Source organism: Nycticebus coucang, chromosome 3 (genome assembly GCF_027406575.1).
Source record: "Nycticebus coucang isolate mNycCou1 chromosome 3, mNycCou1.pri, whole genome shotgun sequence".
NCBI lineage: Eukaryota > Metazoa > Chordata > Mammalia > Primates > Lorisidae > Nycticebus > Nycticebus coucang.
The window spans coordinates 28,779,034-28,798,258 of record NC_069782.1 but is presented as its reverse complement, the minus strand read 5'-3'; the positions used below and the strand labels follow the sequence as shown (position 1 = coordinate 28,798,258).

Genomic DNA, 19,225 nt, shown 5'->3' with positions numbered 1-19,225 from the left:
GCACTGGGGTGAGCTGTCTCAGAGGAGTCACCAGGCCCCTGTGATCCAGTTCCCAGAGACCTCTTGAACCCTTCCACCTGAGACAAGTGCCGATTGAGACAGTTGATTCGGACCTTTTGAACTGGGCTAATAGACTGAAGACTTTTCAGGTGGTGCCCTGGGTGTGCGATTGTAGGAAGGTTTGATTCTCCTTTTCCAACTGGGGCCAGAGGTGGGCAGGCGGGGTGACTTAATTGCTGATTTTTCCACACAGCTGAGACTTCAAGCCAGAGTAGAAGTTGCAATAGGATCAAACAGAAACCAGCTGAAAACAAGACAGAACCACTTTGCTCCACCACACCAGACAGGGCCCCAGTTTCTCAGGCCACAACACTGTACGGGCCCTCGATAAAACCCCAGGGGAAAAACCAAAGGGAGTAAACCATGGGGCGGAATCAGCGGAAAAACTCTGGTAACATGAATAACCAGAATAGATCAACCCCCCCAAGAAAAGATACGGCAGATGTGATTGAAGATCCCATTCATAAACAACTGGCTGAGATGTCAGAAGTCGAATTCAGAATTTGGTTTGCAGACAAGATTAATAAAATGGAATTAGGAATTCGAGGAGAAATTCAAAAACTGTCTCAAGAATTTAACGAATTTAAAGACAAAACCACCAAAGACTTAGACACACTGAAACAAGAACTTACAGCCCTCAAAGATATGAAAAATACAGTAGAATCCCTCAGTAACAGAATGGAGCAAGCAGAAGAAAGGATTTCTGACATTGAAGATAAAGTCTTCGAACGCTCCCAATCTCTCAAAGAGGAAGAGAAATGGAGAGCTAAAACGGATCACTCACTCAGAGAGCTCTCAGATAATTCGAAAAAAAATAACATAAGGGTTATAGGAATTTCGGAGACTGATGAAGTGGCAGCCAAGGGCACAGAGGCCCTTCTACATGAAATTATGAAAGAAAATTTTCCAGACATGCCTAGAGAATCTGAAATTCAGATAGCAGACAGCTTCAGAACCCCAGCACGATTCAACCCCAATAAGCCATCTCCCAGACATATCATAATTAGCTTCACTAAAGTTAACATGAAAGAGAAGATTCTCAAAGCAGCCCGGCGAAAGAAAACTATAACGTACAAAGGTAAGAATATTAGAATAACTGCAGATCTCTCTGCTGAAACTTTTCAAGCAAGAAGAGGCTGGTCATCAACTTTTAATCTCCTAAAGCAAAAAAACTTTCAACCCAGGATCTTGTATCCAGCTAAACTGAGTTTCATCTATGATGGAGAAATTAAATACTTCAATGACTTTCATATGTTGAAAAAATTTGCCATAAGTAAACCGGCTCTTCAGGATGTTCTCAGACCTATCCTCCACAATGACCAACCCAATCCTATACCACAAAAGTAAACTCACTCAGAAACTTCGGATCAAACTCCAACTTCCACACTGGCGAAAGGATTAAAAATGTCCACTGGACCTTTGAAAAACTCGATACCCAAAATTCCACCAGACTTATCCTTACTCTCCATCAATGTGAATGGCTTAAACTGTCCTCTAAAGAGGCATAGGTTAGCTGACTGGATACAAAAACTTAAGCCAGATATTTGTTGCATACAAGAGTCACATCTCAACTTAAAAGACAAATACAGACTCAGGGTGAAAGGATGGTCATCCATATTTCAGGCAAATGGTAATCAGAAAAAAGCAGGTGTTGCAATTTTATTTGCAGATACAGTAGGCTTTAAACCATCAAAAGTAAGGAAGGACAAGAATGGTCACTTCATATTTGTTAAGGGTAATACTCAATATGACGAGATCTCAATTATTAATATCTATGCACCCAACCAGAATGCACCTCAATTTATAAGAGAAACTCTAACAGACATGAGTAACTTGATTTCCTCCAGCTCCATAATCGTTGGAGATTTCAACACTCCCTTGGCAGTGTTGGATCGATCCTCCAGAAAGAAGCTGAGCAAAGAAATCTTAGATTTAAACCTAACCATCCAATATTTAGATTTAGCAGACATCTACAGAACATTTCATCCCAACAAAACTGAATACACATACTTCTCATCAGCCCACGGAACTTACTCCAAAATTGATCACATTTTAGGTCACAAGTCTAACCTCAGTAAATTTAAAGGAATAGAAATTATTCCATGCATCTTCTCGGACCATCATGGAATAAAACTTGAATTGAGTAACAACAGGAATCTGCATACCCATACAAAAACATGGAAGTTAAATAACCTTATGCTGAATGATAGCTGGGTCAGAGATGAGATTAAGAAAGAAATCACCAATTTTTTGGAACAAAATGACAATGAAGACACAAGCTATCAGAACCTCTGGGACACTGCAAAGGCAGTTCTAAGAGGGAAATTTATAGCACTGCAAGCCTTCCTCAAGAGAACGGAAAGAGAGGAAGTTAACAACTTAATGGGACATCTCACGCAACTGGAAAAGGAAGAACATTCCAACCCCAAACCCAGTAGAAGAAAAGAAATAACCAAAATTAGAGCAGAATTAAATGAAATTGAAAACAAAAGAATAATACAACAGATCAATAAATCAAAAAGCTGGTTTTTTGAAAAGGTCAATAAAATAGATAAACCTCTGGCCAACCTAATCAGGAAAAAAAGAGTAAAATCTCTAATATCATCAATCAGAAACAACAAAGACAAAATAACCACAGACTCATCAGAAATCCAAAAAATCCTTAATGAATATTACAAGAAACTTTATTCTCAGAAATATGAAAATCTGAAGGAAATAGACCGATACTTGGAAGCACGCCACCTTCCAAGACTTAACCAGAATCAAGTGGAAATGTTGAACAGACCCATATCAAGTTCAGAAATAGCATCAACTATACAAAACCTCCCTAAAAAGAAAAGCCCGGGACCAGATGGTTTCACGTCAGAATTCTACCAAACCTTTAAAGAGGAATTAGTACCTATATTACTCAACCTGTTCCAAAATGTAGAAAAAGAAGGAAGACTACCCAACACGTTCTATGAAGCAAATATCACCCTGATCCCCAAACCAGGAAAAGACCCAACAAGAAAAGAAAATTATAGACCGATATCACTAATGAATATAGATGCAAAAATATTCAACAAGATCCTAACAAACAGAATCCAGCAACACATCAAACAAATTATACATCATGACCAAGTTGGTTTTATCCCAGGGTCTCAAGGCTGGTTCAATATACGTAAATCTATAAATGTAATTCAGCACATAAACAAATTAAAAAACAAAGACCATATGATTCTCTCAATTGATGCAGAAAAAGCTTTTGATAATATCCAGCATCCCTTCATGATCAGAACACTCAAGAAAATTGGTCTAGAAGGGACTTTTCTTAAACTGATAGAGGCTATCTACAGCAAACCCACAGCCAATATCATATTGAATGGAGTTAAATTGGAATCATTTCCACTCAGATCAGGAACCAGACAAGGCTGCCCATTGTCTCCATTGCTTTTCAACATTGTAATGGAAGTTTTAGCCACCGCAATTAGGGAAGAAAAGGCGATCAAGGGTATCCATATAGGGTCAGAAGAGATCAAACTCTCGCTCTTCGCAGATGATATGATTGTGTATCTGGAAAACACTAGGGACTCTACTACAAAACTCCTAGAAGTGATCAAGGAATACAGCAGCGTCTCAGGTTACAAAATGAACATTCATAAATCGGTAGCCTTTATATACACCAACAACAGTCAAATTGAAAAAGCAGTTAAGGACTCTATCCCATTCACAGTAGTGCCAAAGAAGATGAAATATTTGGGAATTTACCTAACAAAAGACGTGAAAGATCTCTATAAAGAGAACTATGAAACTCTAAGAAAAGAAATAGCTGAAAATGTTAACAAATGGAAAAACATACCATGCTCATGGCTAGGAAGAATCAACATTATCAAAATGTCCATACTACCCAAAGCAATATATAATTTCAACGCACTCCCTATTAAAGCTCCACTGTCATATTTTAAAGATCTTGAAAAAACATTACTTCGTTTTATATGGAATCAGAAAAAACCTCGAATAGCCAAGACATTACTCAGAAATAAAAACAAAACAGGAGGAATCACACTACCAGACCTCAGACTTTACTACAAATCGATAGTGATCAAAACAGCATGGTATTGGCACAAAAACAGAGAAGTAGATATCTGGAATAGAATAGAGAACCAAGAGATGAATCCAGCTACTTACCGCTATTTGATTTTTGACAAGCCAAGTAAAAACATTCAGTGGGGAAAAGATTCCCTATTTAACAAATGGTGCTGGGTGAACTGGCTGGCAACCTGCAGAAGACTGAAATTGGACCCACACCTTTCACCATTAACTAAGATAGACTCTCATTGGATTAAAGATTTAAACTTAAGACATGAAACTATAAAAATACTAGAGGAGAATGCAGGGAAAACCCTTGAAGAAATTGGTCTGGGTGAGTATTTCATGAGGAGAACCCCCCGGGCAATTGAAGCAGCTTCAAAAATACACTACTGGGACTTGATCAAACTAAAAAGCTTCTGCACAGCTAAGAACACAGTAAGCAGAGCAAGCAGACAGCCCTCAGAATGGGAGAAGATATTTGCAGGGTATAACTCTGACAAAGGCTTAATAACCAGAATCCACAGAGAACTCAAACGCATCAGCAAGAAAAAAACAAGGGATCCCATCGCAGGCTGGGCAAGGGATTTGAAGAGAAACTTCTCTGAAGAAGACAGGCGCACGGCCTTCAGACATATGAAAAAATGCTCATCATCTTTAATCATCAGAGAAATGCAAATCAAAACTACTTTGAGATATCATCTAACTCCAATGAGACTAGCCTATATCACAAAATCTCAAGACCAGAGATGTTGGCGTGGATGTGGAGAAAAGGGAACACTTCTGCACTGCTGGTGGGAATGCAAATTAATACATTCCTTTTGGAAAGATATATGGAGAACACTCAGAGATCTAAAAATAGATCTGCCATTCAATCCTGTAATTCCTCTGCTGGGCATATACCCAGAAACCAAAAATCACAACATAACAAAGATATTTGTACCAGAATGTTTATTGCAGCCCAATTCATAATTGCTAAGTCATGGAAAAAGCCGAAGTGCCCATCGATCCACGAATGGATTAATAAATTGTGGTATATGTATACCATGGAATACTATGCAGCCTTAAAGAAAGATGGAGACTTTACCTCTTTCATGTTTACATGGATGGAGCTGGAACATATTCTTCTTAGTAAAGTATCCCAAGAATGGAAGAAAAAATACCCAATGTACACAGCCCTACTATGAAACTAATTTGGGACTCTCACATGAAAGCTATAACCCAGCTACAACTTAACAATAGGGGGAAGTGGGAAAGGGGGGGGTGGGTAGAGGGAGGGGAATCGGTGGGATCACACCTGTGGTGCATATTACAGGGGTATTTGCGAAACTTGGTAAATGTAGAATATAAATGTTTTGGCACAGTAACTGAGATAACGCCGGAAAGGCTATGTTAACCACTGTGATAAAAATGTGTCAAATGGTTTATGAAGTGAGTGTATGATGCCCCATAATCATATCATTGTATACAGTTATGATTTAATAAAAAAATTAAAAAAAAAATAAAATAAAAAAAATAAAATGGATAAAACAAAAAAAAAAAAAAAAAAAGATCAGCCAGTAGTATCAATCCCTGGCTTGCTATACATTAACTATATTGACAATGAGTTCTTTAAAAAATCCCAAGGAGGGCGGCGCCTGTGGCTCAGTCCGTAGGGCGCCGGCCCCATATACCGAGGGTGGCGGGTTCAAACCCGGCCCCGGCCAAACTGCAACCAAAAAATAGCTGGGCGTTGTGGCGGGCGCCTGTAGTCCCAGCTACTCGGGAGGCTGAGGCAAGAGAATCGCTTAAGCCCTGGAGTTGGAGGTTGCTGTGAGCTGTGTGAGGCCACGGTAGAGGGCCATAAAGTGAGACTCTGTCTCTACAAAAAAAAAAAAAAAAAAAAAAAATCCCAAGGAATGGGAGGTGCCTGTGGCTCAAAGGCGTAGGGCTCCAGCCCCATAGGCCGGAGGTGGCGGGTTCAAACCCAGCCCTGGCCAAAAACTGCAAAAAACAACAACAAAAAAAATCCCAAGGAACACGTTGGGATTGATTGAATCATGGTTCACACTTTTTCACGTTTCCTATATTAAATTATTCATCCCCATTTGTGTTATGTGACTTTGAAAGGCTGTCCACTGTGGGTAAATTGTTTTCCCCACCGCATTGATTTGGGGTTTAGCTTCATGGCCTACTTTACCAATCAAATGCTCCTAGATGGGATAGGAGGACTTAAATGCACTTACATCACTAAGTGTGATTTCATTTAAGCTTTTATGCTCCTGTCCTATTCTGTGAAAGGAATATATATGTCCCAAGAAGCTGCTGGTCAACAGGGGACAGGTCAACCCTGGCCAGTTGCAGCTGACCCCCGGAACCACAGGGGAGGAATAAATTCCTATTGATTCCCACATTCAGGTTGGAGATGGTTGGTTGTGCCACATTATTATAGCAAAGCATCATCTCAGTACCTGAGCACATACACTTCCTTCCAGGAATACTCTTCCATGGCCACTCTTTGCCTAGTAAATTTCTACACATGCTCCAGACCTCAGTTTAGATGTATTGGCACAGGACGGATGCTGCACACCAGGTTAATTCTCCCCTCATGTCATCCAACTCAAGTGTACACGTCTTTGGGGGAGGGGACCACAGCATCTGGTTTATTGATAGATTCCCAGCTCACCGTACACAATGGCTGACATAGAGTGGATTCAATAAATATGTGTTAAATGATTTTTTTTAAGGTAATGCTGTTCTACTACTTACTGGTTGGGTAAGAAACTTCACTTTTTTGAGTTTTAGTTTTCAACAACTGGAAAATGAACTCAATAATACTTCCTAAGACAATGAGGATTAAATAAATTAACTATTAATACTATAAGTATCTGACACCTCAGCGCATAAAAGGCACGCAGTAACCAATAGCTTTTATTACGATTAGAAAAATAAATTCATCTGAACTCTGTCTAAGAGAGTGATTTGTTTTAAGGTGGTATCTCTGCAGTCAAAAAAGAAATAAGAGTATATTGCTACTGATGATTGTTTAGATACTTGGAAGTTTTATGCTCACTTACCATGCTCAGTTGGAGTTGCTTTTAGAAGCACTTGAAGGTAGAATTCAACTAAGTAGAAACATATTTTCAATTGATACTTGAATTATCCAAACCTTTAGCTTTCAGTGACTTCAGCCTTTAAAAAAGAATGATACTCATCCTTTCTATCTAAAAAATAATCATTTCTTCCTGAGTTAATTTTTTTCAGGTTGGAGTGTTTTTTAATGCTTCTGCAAGCTGCAAGTCATTCTTCACTTCTGCAAGTAGCTTTTTCAGGTTGGAGTGTTTTTTAATGTCATTCTTCACTTCTGCAAGGTCCTTTTCAAGGACCTTATCAATTTACATTAGTTTTTTCCAATATGGAGATTTCTTAAAGAATTAAAAATAGAATTACCATTCAATCCAGCAAACCCACAACTAGGTATATACACAAAGAAAAAGAAATCCTTACATCAAAAAAACACCTGCACTCATGTATTTATCACAGCACTATTCGCAAGGATGTGGACTCACCTAAGTGTCCATCAACCAATGACTGGATAAAGAAAATATGGCATACATAGTCATGGAACCCCACTCAGCCATAAGGAAGAATGAAATTGGATATTTCGCAGCCACACAGAACTGGAAGGTATGATCTTCAGTGAAACAACTCAGACACAGAAAGCCAAATACCACATGTTCTCATTTATAAGTGGAAGCTAAATAATGAATATGCATGAAAGTAGAGATGGAATCATAGATATTAGAACCTGGGAAGGGTGGGGGTGGAATGTGGAATGAGATATTACCTAATGGGGGATATGTACACTAATTGGGTGATGGTTACAAAGAAAAGCCCAGACTTTGCCACTAAGTAACATAGATGAAACACATTTGCACGTGTACCCCCTAGATCTATACAACTATAAATAAATGATTTTTTTCTTTGGCCTAAAGCAACATATAGCACTATAGAAAATCAGAAAATACAGATGAGTGTGAGAAAAAACATTTAATTTCTGTAATGCCCCCCCCAGAGATATTCATTGTATACCCTTTCAAATATGTGGTTTTTCTTTTTTCTTTTTTTTTTTTTTTTGTAGAGACAGAGTCTCACTGTACCGCCCTTGGGTAGAGTGCCGTGGCGTCACACGGCTCACAGCAACCTCTAACTCTTGGGCTTACGCGATTCTCTTGCCTCAGCCTCCCGAGCAGCTGGGACTACAGGCGCCCGCCACAACGCCCAGCTATTTTTTTTTTGTTGCAGTTTGGCCGGGGCTGGGTTTGAACCCGCCACCCTCGGCATATGGGGCCGGCGCCCTACTCACTGAGCCACAGGCGCCGCCCAAATATGTGGTTTTTCATCTGAATGCATTTTTAATAACAATGGGATTGTGTTGTCCATTACACTTTTGAGTTTGTTTTTTCACTTAATGATCACAATTATCTATGGCAAGAGGTGTTCATCTACAGCATCTTTTATAAGTGCTCTTCCATCATAGCATCATTTCCTTGAGCAATTTGCTCTTGTTGGAAATTTAGTATATTTCACTATTTTGTTGGCCATTATCAGCAGTCCCTCCATGTATAACTAAAGAGATGACAATGAGTTATTCAAACCCTTAGAAAATACCAGTCACTGATATCTTACAGCGCCGACTGTAGTTCAGCCTTTTCCTTGCATTTCTCATTTTGAGTCTAAGACCATCCTAAGATGGTAAAAGTGGGTGGATGGGCTAAACTGAGATAAGAGAATTTGAGGAAGAGGCTGAGTCTGGTGGCTCATGCCTGTAATCCTAGCACTCTGGGAGGCCGAAGTGAGTGGACTGCTTGAGCTCAGGAGTTCAAAATTGAGACCCCATCTCTACTAAAAACAGAAAAATAAGCTAGGCATTGTGGTGGGCTCCTTAGTGCCAGCTATTGGGGAGGCTGAGGCAAGAGAATTGTTCAAGCCCAAGGGTTTGAGATTGCTGTGAGCTCTGATGCTATGGCACTCTACCCAGGGCGACATAGTGAGACTCTGTTTCAAAAAAACAAGTGGGAATCCTGAAATAAGAACAAGGGAAACAGTGTAAACTGCGAGCCACTGTTGTCACTATCTGGAGCTACAATGTTCATATTTGTGTTGAAAACACTTTCCCCCTCCCCGCCCCGCAATCCGGTTTGCTGGTGTGACAAGTACTGTTGCTCCCATTTTCCAGGTGAAGGAGCTGAGGCCCACAAAGAAAGGCTGGCTACGGTTTCCTAGCACAGCCAGGGTCTGAGCCCGAGTGCCCTGACTCACACACAAGAGCTCTTTCCATGCTCATGTGGTTCTCAGTAATACTGGGAATTACTAAGCAGAGCCAACAGGACACAGTGTGGCGGGAAGATTAGCAGAAACGTAATTCTCCGGAGAGACAGCACGGAGGCATCTGTTCGCTGCTCGGCGTGGGTCTAACATCCTCAGTAAGAGGATAATGATACCTCTCGCCTCTCTTGGGCCCTGTGAGCATTATGGCTTACTCGAAAATTTGTCCCTGTAGGAGCTTTGTTATTCTCAAAGCTGAAAAGCGAAAATATTTTATTTGCATCTACCGTGCAAATCAGAGAAAGGAGATTTGGTTCAGGTAAAGGAATTACTGGAAGATACATAAGTTCTTTGTACAATAATATGAGGACCATACTCCTGAGCTCTCGGATGGGGGTATCCGAGAGCTGCCCAACTTAGCACATATTTTATAATAAGTAAAATCTTACTAAACACAATCAGAACTGCTCATTAACAGGCTAATCATAAATGTCAGTCAAGGAAAAAAAGGGATACAGTTATCTTGTAAACATTATATTTTAACTTGAATAAATGCAAACGTTGTTACCAACCTAGTAGGTGGTCATGGCACTTCCTCTCACTAATAGGTTCGCTGGCAAGGATCCGATGCCACAGAAACCACACCTATAAGATTTCATTTTTCTTTTTTTGAAATGAGAACTTACCCCTGAGTAACGTACTGTAGATTGTATTATTTTTCCTAATCTTTTATTATTAACTGATCTGACAGTATCAAATCTTTCCAAAGCAGCCCCTTTCTATTTCATTGCAATAATTCCTTCTCTCTTTTCACACTCATTGGAAGTTGGGCAATTGAATTGGGGAACTTCTCCTAGAAAAAGTGCTCCATATCTCACTGATGAATTCACTGCAGTCGCCTTCGAAACAGTCCTGTGGGGAAGTTAAGCGTCAATGCCAGCACCTAATCTACCAAGTATCTTTTCTGGGATAAGTTCTCAAACTTAATGGTCTGACCCTGTACAATGACCATTGGTGGCCATTCCAGAAAAGGTGGACTAGATGCTGGAGAACATCGAAGATGACTGGTGTTTGGTAGTGAGGTATGGAGCACTTTTTCTAGGATGAGTTCATGAACTTAATTGTTAGTACTCCTATGTCTTTAGTTGATGTACTAGTGGAGCAAATACCATCGTTTTAATAGCAAGTAACATTGGCACAATTTTATTCTGAGTCACATTAAAAAATAAACTCAACTCCTGGGAGCAGAAGCGGGCTGGTGCAGGCAGAGCGGCCAGTTCCATTCAGTGTGTTTGGAGTACCAGTCCAAAGCTGTACGGAGGGAACAGAGCCGTTTCCTCCTGTGAGCCACCTCAGTGGACACTGGCGAAAAGAGCACCCACCAGAGTTTTTCCTGGTTAATTGTTAATCAGTGTATTTGTGAAGAATGACTGGCGGCAGCCCTGGAAAGGAGTTTAAATCACATCTATCACATTTATACTCAAAGTTTTTCAATCCCACCCTCCCTACCCAAATAAATTCCCAGAGTCTGTCAAGTTACTTCTCCAACTAATAAGTCTGAGTTCCCATTATCCTGCAGTCCCTATGAGACCCAGTAACTCAGTAGGGAAGCCTCTTGAGATGGGCAGGAAGAACTAACTAAGCAAATTAAACCCCAACTTCTATTTTCTTCCTAGTACTTACCCCTTTCTATTTCTTATTTTCTACCTTCTGGCATTAGAAGGCAAAGTCTGTGAGAGGAAGGATTTCACCCGCCTCATCTACCTCTGTATTCTTGGCAAACCTAGGACAGTGCCAGGCACAGACATCACAGGACAAATGTTTGTTGAATGCGTGATTGATTTCATCTGGGCTTACACAACACAGATGTCTTCTACATCAATTTGATTTCACTTAATTGCTAACCTTTAGACTGTCCTCTTTAGAAACCAACTTATACACTGTTTGAAGTTTTAAAAATTTCTTGGCAAAAACACAGCCTGCAGAAGATTAGATTCTAATCTTATCTAAATCAGGTCAGAAAAATCACTTTGGCTCCAGAAAACACAAAGGGCATAGTACAATGACCAGAGATACCTAAGAGCTACGCTCACACCAGGATGAGTGGTTGCTCAGACCCAGACCTAATAAAGGATCTTGTTCACCTCCATAGCTGAGAGCAACCAGCCACTCACAACATTACGTGGTTCCCAAGTTCAGCACACTTTGTGTCACCTCCTAGTGCACCTACCCCGGGCAGGATCTTCATAAAAAGTTGTAATATTGGCTAGGCAAGGTGCTGGCAATCCTAGCACTCTGGAAGGCCGAGGTGTGGGGATCACTTGAGCTCAGGACTTCCAGACCAGCCTGAGCAAGAGCGAGACTCCCTTACCCCCCAACTAAAAATAGAAAAACTAGCTGGGCGTCGTGGCAGGTGCCTGTATTCCTAGCTACTTGGGAGGCTGAGGCAAGAGAATCACCTAAGCCTAAGAGCTTGAGGTTGCTGTGAGCTGTGACACTACAGCACTCTACTGAGGGCAACACAGTCAGACTCTGCCTCTAAAAAAAATAATAAATAAATAAATAAAAGTTCTAAATGGGCCATGGTAGAACTGCTGATAAATGAAGAAATAAAGACAAAAATGGATTTTTATATTGTGTGTTAAAACCTTATGTTTAGTTTTGTTTAAATGTGTGTTTTATTCTGATACACCTAGATTTGCAACTGAAAGGGAGACAGCACATCAGAAAGAAGCTTTTTGTTAAAACCGATTGGTGAAGAAACCAATTATAGGTGGAAAGAATAACTCATTTCAAAGTACACAAGGAAGCAACTGAAAGTTTCCTCAGAAAAAGGCGGAAGCGTGGGGACTTCCTGTCCGTGTAATCTGATGGACTTCCGGTGGGCGTAACCCTGCGCGTGTGCTGTCTGAGTTTCTCGAGTAAAACGTGCCTAGGAGTGGGCGGCGCCTGTGGCTCAGTGAGTAGGGTGCCGGCTCCATATGCCGAGGGTGGTGGGTTCAAACCCGGCCCGGCCAAACTGCAACAAAAAAATAGCCGGGCGTTGTGGCGGGCGCCTGTAGTCCCAGCTGCTCGGGAGGCTGAGGCAAGAGAATCGCGTAAGCCCAAGAGTTAGAGGTTGCTGTGAGCTGTGTGACACCACGGTACTCTACCGAGGGCCATAAAGTGAGACTCTGTCTCTACAAGAAAAAAAAAAAAAAAACGTGCCTAGGAGTATGTGGAAAAGGAAAATGTGTGCTGACAGAAAAAAGAATGCCCCAAAGGAGAGCAGGCAACTTCAAAGCATTCTCAGAGTAGCCAGAAATGTTTTAATGAAAGATGTTCAAGAGATAGCAACGGTGGTGGAGCCCAAACATTGCACAGAGAAAATGTGATGTGTGGTGAAAGATGAAAAAGATGACATTTAAACGGAGACTGACTGAAGAGAAACAAAGAGAGTCTTAGAGAGACCAGCATGGGCAGGGCCCAGTATGAATGAACCAAAGGCAAAGAAAAAGGCTGAAGACAAAAAGAGAGAACAAAGAAGCAAAGCAAAAGCAGTGAAGTCAGTGAAGGGTGTGGCCTGGTAGACTCTCAGAAACTTGGAAAGAGCAGCGTGGGGCAGATATTTAATTAGAATGAGTGCACTGATTCAGCTCCCACCAAGAAAACTTGGCCTTTTTTCCTCCATTCAAACCCAACATAACTCTTCAAGTTTGGAGAACTTAGCATAAAATATTTTCTTTGATGGATGAAAGCTATACTCATATTTTCATTGGATGCTGTTCAGTGTCCATGGACTATCAGAAATCTAAATCTGTCAAGTATTATTGGGGTTGTGATTATTTGTTCTTACAACTTGATAATTATAGTCAATAAAGATAAAATGTATTATACTGACAAATACGAGTGAACTCAGATTTGAAGAAAACTATTATGTAATCTAGACCTTAAAAACATAACAAGTAGACCTTATAAGCTGTTACTTGTTTGGAGTGTTGATTTGATATAATTCAGCTGAAAGACATTTTGTGTTTAAAAAGAAAAAAAAAAAAAAAGAAGGAATGTCCTCAGAAGAAAGAAAGTAAAGAAAGAAGGAGCCAAGGCCAGGCACCGGGGCTCATGCCTGTAATCCTAGAGCTCTGAGAGGCCAAGATGGGAGGATTGCTTGAGCTCTTAAGTTCGAGACCAGCCTGAGCAAGAGTGAGACCCCCATCTCTACTAAAAATAGAAAAACTAGCCAGGTGTTGTGGCGGGCACCTGTATTCCCAGCTACTTGGGAGGCTGAGGCAAGAGCCCAAGAGTTTGAGTTGCTATGAGCTATGACGCTACGGCACTCAACTCAGGGCACAGAGTGAGACTCTATCCAAACAAACAACAAAGAAGCAACTAGTTGGAGAATTATTTGTTTTGCCACTTTGAAAGATAGGAGTTTCGTGTCACATGTCACTAGAAGTGAACATGGACCACAATCCCTCTTTCAAGCATCCCCTTTCATACAGCCTTCCAAGCTGGAGCTATGGGCTTTGTCCAAATTTTCCCTCATTTTTCACATTCAGCCGTGAAAACCATTAAACCAACCTTTAAAATGGCTTTCAAGTTCAGCCCTTCTCCATCTCGTTGATACTGGTTCAGGGTCCAGGCCTCAGTGCAATGGGCTGTTACAACAGCTCCTGCATGGCAGGCATGCTGGTGTTCTGTCCCTGTGCTAACCCATCTTCCTGCTGCCCCCGGACTTCCCTCTCCCCACAACTGCCCAGCATACCATGAAGACTTTCAGCTCACTTCTGAAGAGCCATCTCTTGTCAATCCCCTCACAACATTCACTCTTACACTTCAGGCACAATTCACAGATCATGGGCTACATGTGTCTGAAGCCCATTGGAACAATCTGCAACTGAAACTTTGTAAGTAGAGCACTTCATTATTTGTATACCAGGTACTGCAATGTGCCACCCAGCTCTTTCAAGATGATGCTCTTTCATCCAGCTGCAGGAGTGCCCGTTCACAGCTGAATCACTCTCCAAAGAGGCGGCCTCACACAAGCTTGTATCCCCTCCTGGCTAGCAGCCCATGCCCAGGGACTGCATGAGGCAGAGCCCAGAAGCCCAGGTGGAGGTTGGTTCTGAAAATGAAGTCTGAGTCCTCTGCATCGACTACGTAATAGTTGAACTTCTCCTTCTGCTGAATTCTGCTTCCCTTATATCCAGGGAGCACTTCCCAGTAAACTTCCTGCATAGAAATCTCAGGCTCAGAGTCTGATGCCAGGAAACCCAGCCTAAGGCAGCTTTATCTTTACATTTTACTTTGAATATTAATCTCTTGGCTCGGCACCCGTAGCTCAGTGAGTAGGCCGCCAACCACATACACCAAGGCTGGTAGGCTTGAGCCCAGTCTGAGCCAGCTAAACAATGATAACTGCAACAGAAAAATGGCCGGGCGTTGTGGCGGGTGCCTGTAGTGCCTGCTACTTGGGAGGCTGAGGCAAGAGAATCACCAAGCCCAAGAGTTTGAGGTTGTTGTGAGTTATGACACTACAGCACTCTACTGAGAGTGACAAAGTGAGACTCCATCTCAAAATAAGTAAATAAATAATAACTTGAATTTTAATTAATGTGCATGCTTGACCATTTAAAATTTTTAAGGTTTCATTTTTATTCAGAATGTTTCATTGAAAGGAAAGGACATCTATGTCTTTATAAAAAAAATCTATTCATTCTTATGCATCTCTACTATCAGATATTGCTGAAAATATTAGAGCCAGAACTCTGAAGTCTGGCTCCATCATTTCCCAGCTGTATGCCTTCAATAGGTTATGTAGTTCTCTGTGTTTTCAGTTTCCTTATCTGAATATTGGGGAATAACAATAATATGTTCCTAAATAAATTGCTGTGAAGGTTAAATGAGTTTTCATAGGTAAAACATTGATAATTATGCTTAGTGAAAACATGCTAAGTGCTAAAATTAGCACTAGATGCTATAACAAACAGACCTAAAATTGTCCAATGGCTCAAACAGTATAGATACTTCCTCCTCATTTATTCAAAATTGCAAAGTGTTCCTGGACATTTGAGGCAACTTTTCTCTACATGACTTTACTTGGACTTAGGTTAAGGGATGCCCAGTTATCTCCATCCTAATTAGTCAGAGTAGGAAAAAAAACATATAAGAGTATGTGTGGGAGGTTTCTGTGGATCAGGCCCGGAAGTGGATGTCATCATTTCTGCTTGCATCTCATTGGCTGGAACATAGCCACATGGCCACACCAAACTGCAAAGCAGGATGGGAAATGTAGTCTAGAAAATAGACTTTTTTTTTTTTACTCTGTCTCACTTTGTCACTTTATCATCCTAAGGTAGGGTACAGTGGTGTCACAACTCACAGCAACCTCAAACTCTTGGGCTCAAGCAATCCTCTTGCCTCAGTCTCCCAAGTAGCTGGGACTCCAGGTGCTTGCCAGCACACCGGACTAGTTCTATTTTTAGTAGAGACAGTGTCTCGCTCTCACTCAGGCTGATCTCAAACTTCTGAGCTCAGGGCATCCATCCACCTCAGCCTCCCAAAGAGGTAGGATTACAGGCATGTAGAAAATAGATTTTAATGACTAGCCCTCATTCTCATTATTACTAACTTTCTATCTTGGGGTCTTAGCTACATTCATGTAGAATGTCACAGTAGCCTCCTTCCTCATTTCTCTGTCTCCAGACTTTTTCACCATCCCAAACCCTTCCTCCAGACCAAAGCCAGAATTATTTATCTAAAATCCAAGTCTAATCATGCTCCTTACGATCCCCCAATTTCCAGCTTGCTATCTATCCTTCTAAGACACCCCACTGCCTGAGGATCCAGTCAAAGCCCTTTCAGTTCCTCCATGACTCAGTCCCCCCACATCCCTTTGGTTCTACTTCCAAAAAACACTGCCCCCCTTCCTTTTGGTGATTGGACATGTTTTTTTTTTTGCCTGCAACTGTGCTGGATGCTACAGCCACTCCAGAAAAGAAAGCAGACAGGATCCCTGTCATACCTTAATGAGGTAGCCAAAAACCCTAGTAAACAAATAAATATTCAATATTAAGTACGAAGGACTACAGAGAAAAAAAAGTACGAAGGACTACAGTGAAAAAAAGTATACAGAACTGGAAGTGGTGAGCTAAATTTTTGAATTAATAAACATCTGAAACTTTACTGGTGGACTTCATCTTCACTATAATCTCACACACCCCTGCAATTGTTATGAAAGCGTTGTTATCATTGACCTACATTTGTGTTCCTTTGAACTTCTTTTATGACAACTATTCAGGGAGACAACATACAGCAGTAAAGATTGACTAAGGTGCTGTTTATGTGGACTGTTGAGAAAATATATAATTTTTTTATTGCCCCATGGAGGAGTTAGAGTACAAAGGACTCCATTCCCCCCCACATACACACCTACGACCTTCTTTGCAGAATAATTCAACCTAAAAATATTTAATGAAAGTAAGTGTTACTCAAGTATGTAAAACTGTTAGATTTTTAAAAATTACCTGGGCCATGTTGCTGTCACCTTAGTAGCTAACAAAGTGCTACCTATGTGAAGTTCTTATTGCCCTACTAGATTTAAGTTTTCAAACCCTGGACAGGTGAAGCTGCAGGTTTTCTTGTAGATGCAGTTCTTTTTTATTTTTCTTTTTTATTTGTGGCAGTTTTCGGCTGGGGACAGGTTTGAACCTGCCACCTCCAGTATGTGGGGCCGGTGCCCTGCGCCTTGAGCCACAGGTGCTGCCCAGATGCTGTTCTTTTAATCAGAGTAAGTTGCTCCCACCTGGCTTAAATCTTTACTAGTCAAATATAAACATTTGCCATAATAGGAGATTCACCTGAAGCCATGAATTTCCTCTTAGAATCTGCCTATTAAAACACTAGAACTTTTTTTTTTTGCACAATATTTTTTTTAAATTGAAAGTACCTGATTGTCGGGTGGGCCTGTGGCTCAGTCGGTAGGGCGCTGGCCCCATATACCGAGGGTGGTGGGTTCAAACCTGGCCCTGGCCAAACTGCAACCAAAAAATAGCCGGTGTTGTGGCGGGCGCCTGTAGTCCCAGCTACTCGGGAGGCTGAGGCAAGAGAATTGCTTAAGCCCAGGAGTTGGAGGTTGCTGTGAGCTGTGTGAGGCCATAGCACTCTACAGAGGGCCATAAAGTGAGACTCTGTCTCTACCAAAAAAAAAGAAAGAAAGTAACCTGATTGTCAAATAGTTGAAGAATCATTTAATACAATCTAGAATACTGTATAGTCATCAAAACCCAAGTTTTTGTAAAATATTTGCTAGCAAGGAGAAATAATTGGGATATAACATGAAGTATAAATGGGAGAATGTAAATTAGTGTAAAAAGTATAATTTTATTTACTACATTTTAGAAAACCAAAAATAACCTAAGAGAGGTCTGGAGACCAGCAGTCCAGGGCTGGTAGGCCAAGCTTCACAAAATCATCAAGGCCTAGGGACTTCCTCGTCACCATACACCCATCCTCAGCCCGTCACTAACCATGGCCCAAGGTGGTTGCTTCTGCGCCAGCTGGTAAACCCACATCCAAGCCATAAGAAGAGGAAACCAGTAAAGAGGCACATGCCTCTTGGGGTATAAAAATCAATGGCCTGCTAAAGATGCCCACATTCCAATCTCTGACACCTGGAAATATGTTAACTTTCATGGGAAAGGGGGCTGGGCAGATGTGATTAGATTAAAGATCTTTCCCTGGAGAGATTATCCCAGATTTTACAAGTGGGTCCAAAGTAATCATAAGTGTCTCTATTTTAAAAAGGCAGATCCTTGGGCAGTGCCTGTGGCTCAGTGAGTAGGGTGTCGGCCCCATATACTGAGGGTGGTGGGTTCAAATCCAGCCCCGGTCAAACTAGAACAAAAAAATAACTGGGCGTTGTGGCGGGCGTCTGTAGGCCCAGCTACTTGGGAAGCTGAGGCAAGAGAATCACCTAAGTCCAAGAGCTGGAGGTTGCTGTGAGCTGTGACGCTACAGCACTCTACCGAGGGTGACAAAGTGAGACTCTGTCCCCATTAAAAAAAAAAAAAAAAAAATGGCAGATCCAGATAAGGAGATGTGACCACGGAAGCAGAGAGTAGAATAATGTGAGGAAGAGGCCCAGAGCCAAGAAACACGAATGGCCTCTAGAAGCTGGAAACAGCAGAGAAACAGATTCTCCAGCAGAGCCTCCAGAGCGAACCTAGTCCTTTCAACCTATTAGAGACTTCTTTTTTTTTTTTTTTTTATTTTTTTTATTTTTGGCCGGGGCTGGGCTTGAACCCGCCACCTCCGGCATATGGGACCGGCGCCCTACCCGTTGAGCCACAGGCGCCGCCCCTATTAGAGACTTCTAACCTCTGGAATTGTGAGATAATAAATTTGTATTGTCTTAAGCCCCTAGTTTTGTGGCAATTTGTTACATCAGCAATATGAAACTAATGCATTCTCCTTTAATTTACCAAAGAAAAAGGCACAATGGATAATGGGGCCCAACTAGCTTGTTCTGCCACAATGTGTCCCTTCAAAAAATGGAAATGCATAGTCCAGAGGAAATAGGCTAATTATGCTTCACTAGAAGTTTTAGGTTGCAAATATGGAAACACAGTCCCCATTAACTTAAGGTTAAGAAAGGGGAGGAAGTGTTATTTCTTTTTTTTTTTTTTGTAGAGACAGAGTCTCACTTTATGGCCCTGGGTAGAGTGCCGTGGCATCACACAGCTCACAGCAACCTCCAACTCCTGGGCTTAAGCGATTCTCTTGCCTCAGCCTCCCGAGTAGCTGGGACTAC

The 19,225-nt window shown here is 41.4% G+C and overlaps 1 pseudogene; it reads left to right on the top strand.

Moving 5' to 3' along the window:
* Positions 1 to 12,650: 12,650 nt before the first annotated feature.
* Positions 12,651 to 13,327, top strand: LOC128582238 (protein LLP homolog; annotated as a pseudogene).
* Positions 13,328 to 19,225: the final 5,898 nt, after the last annotated feature.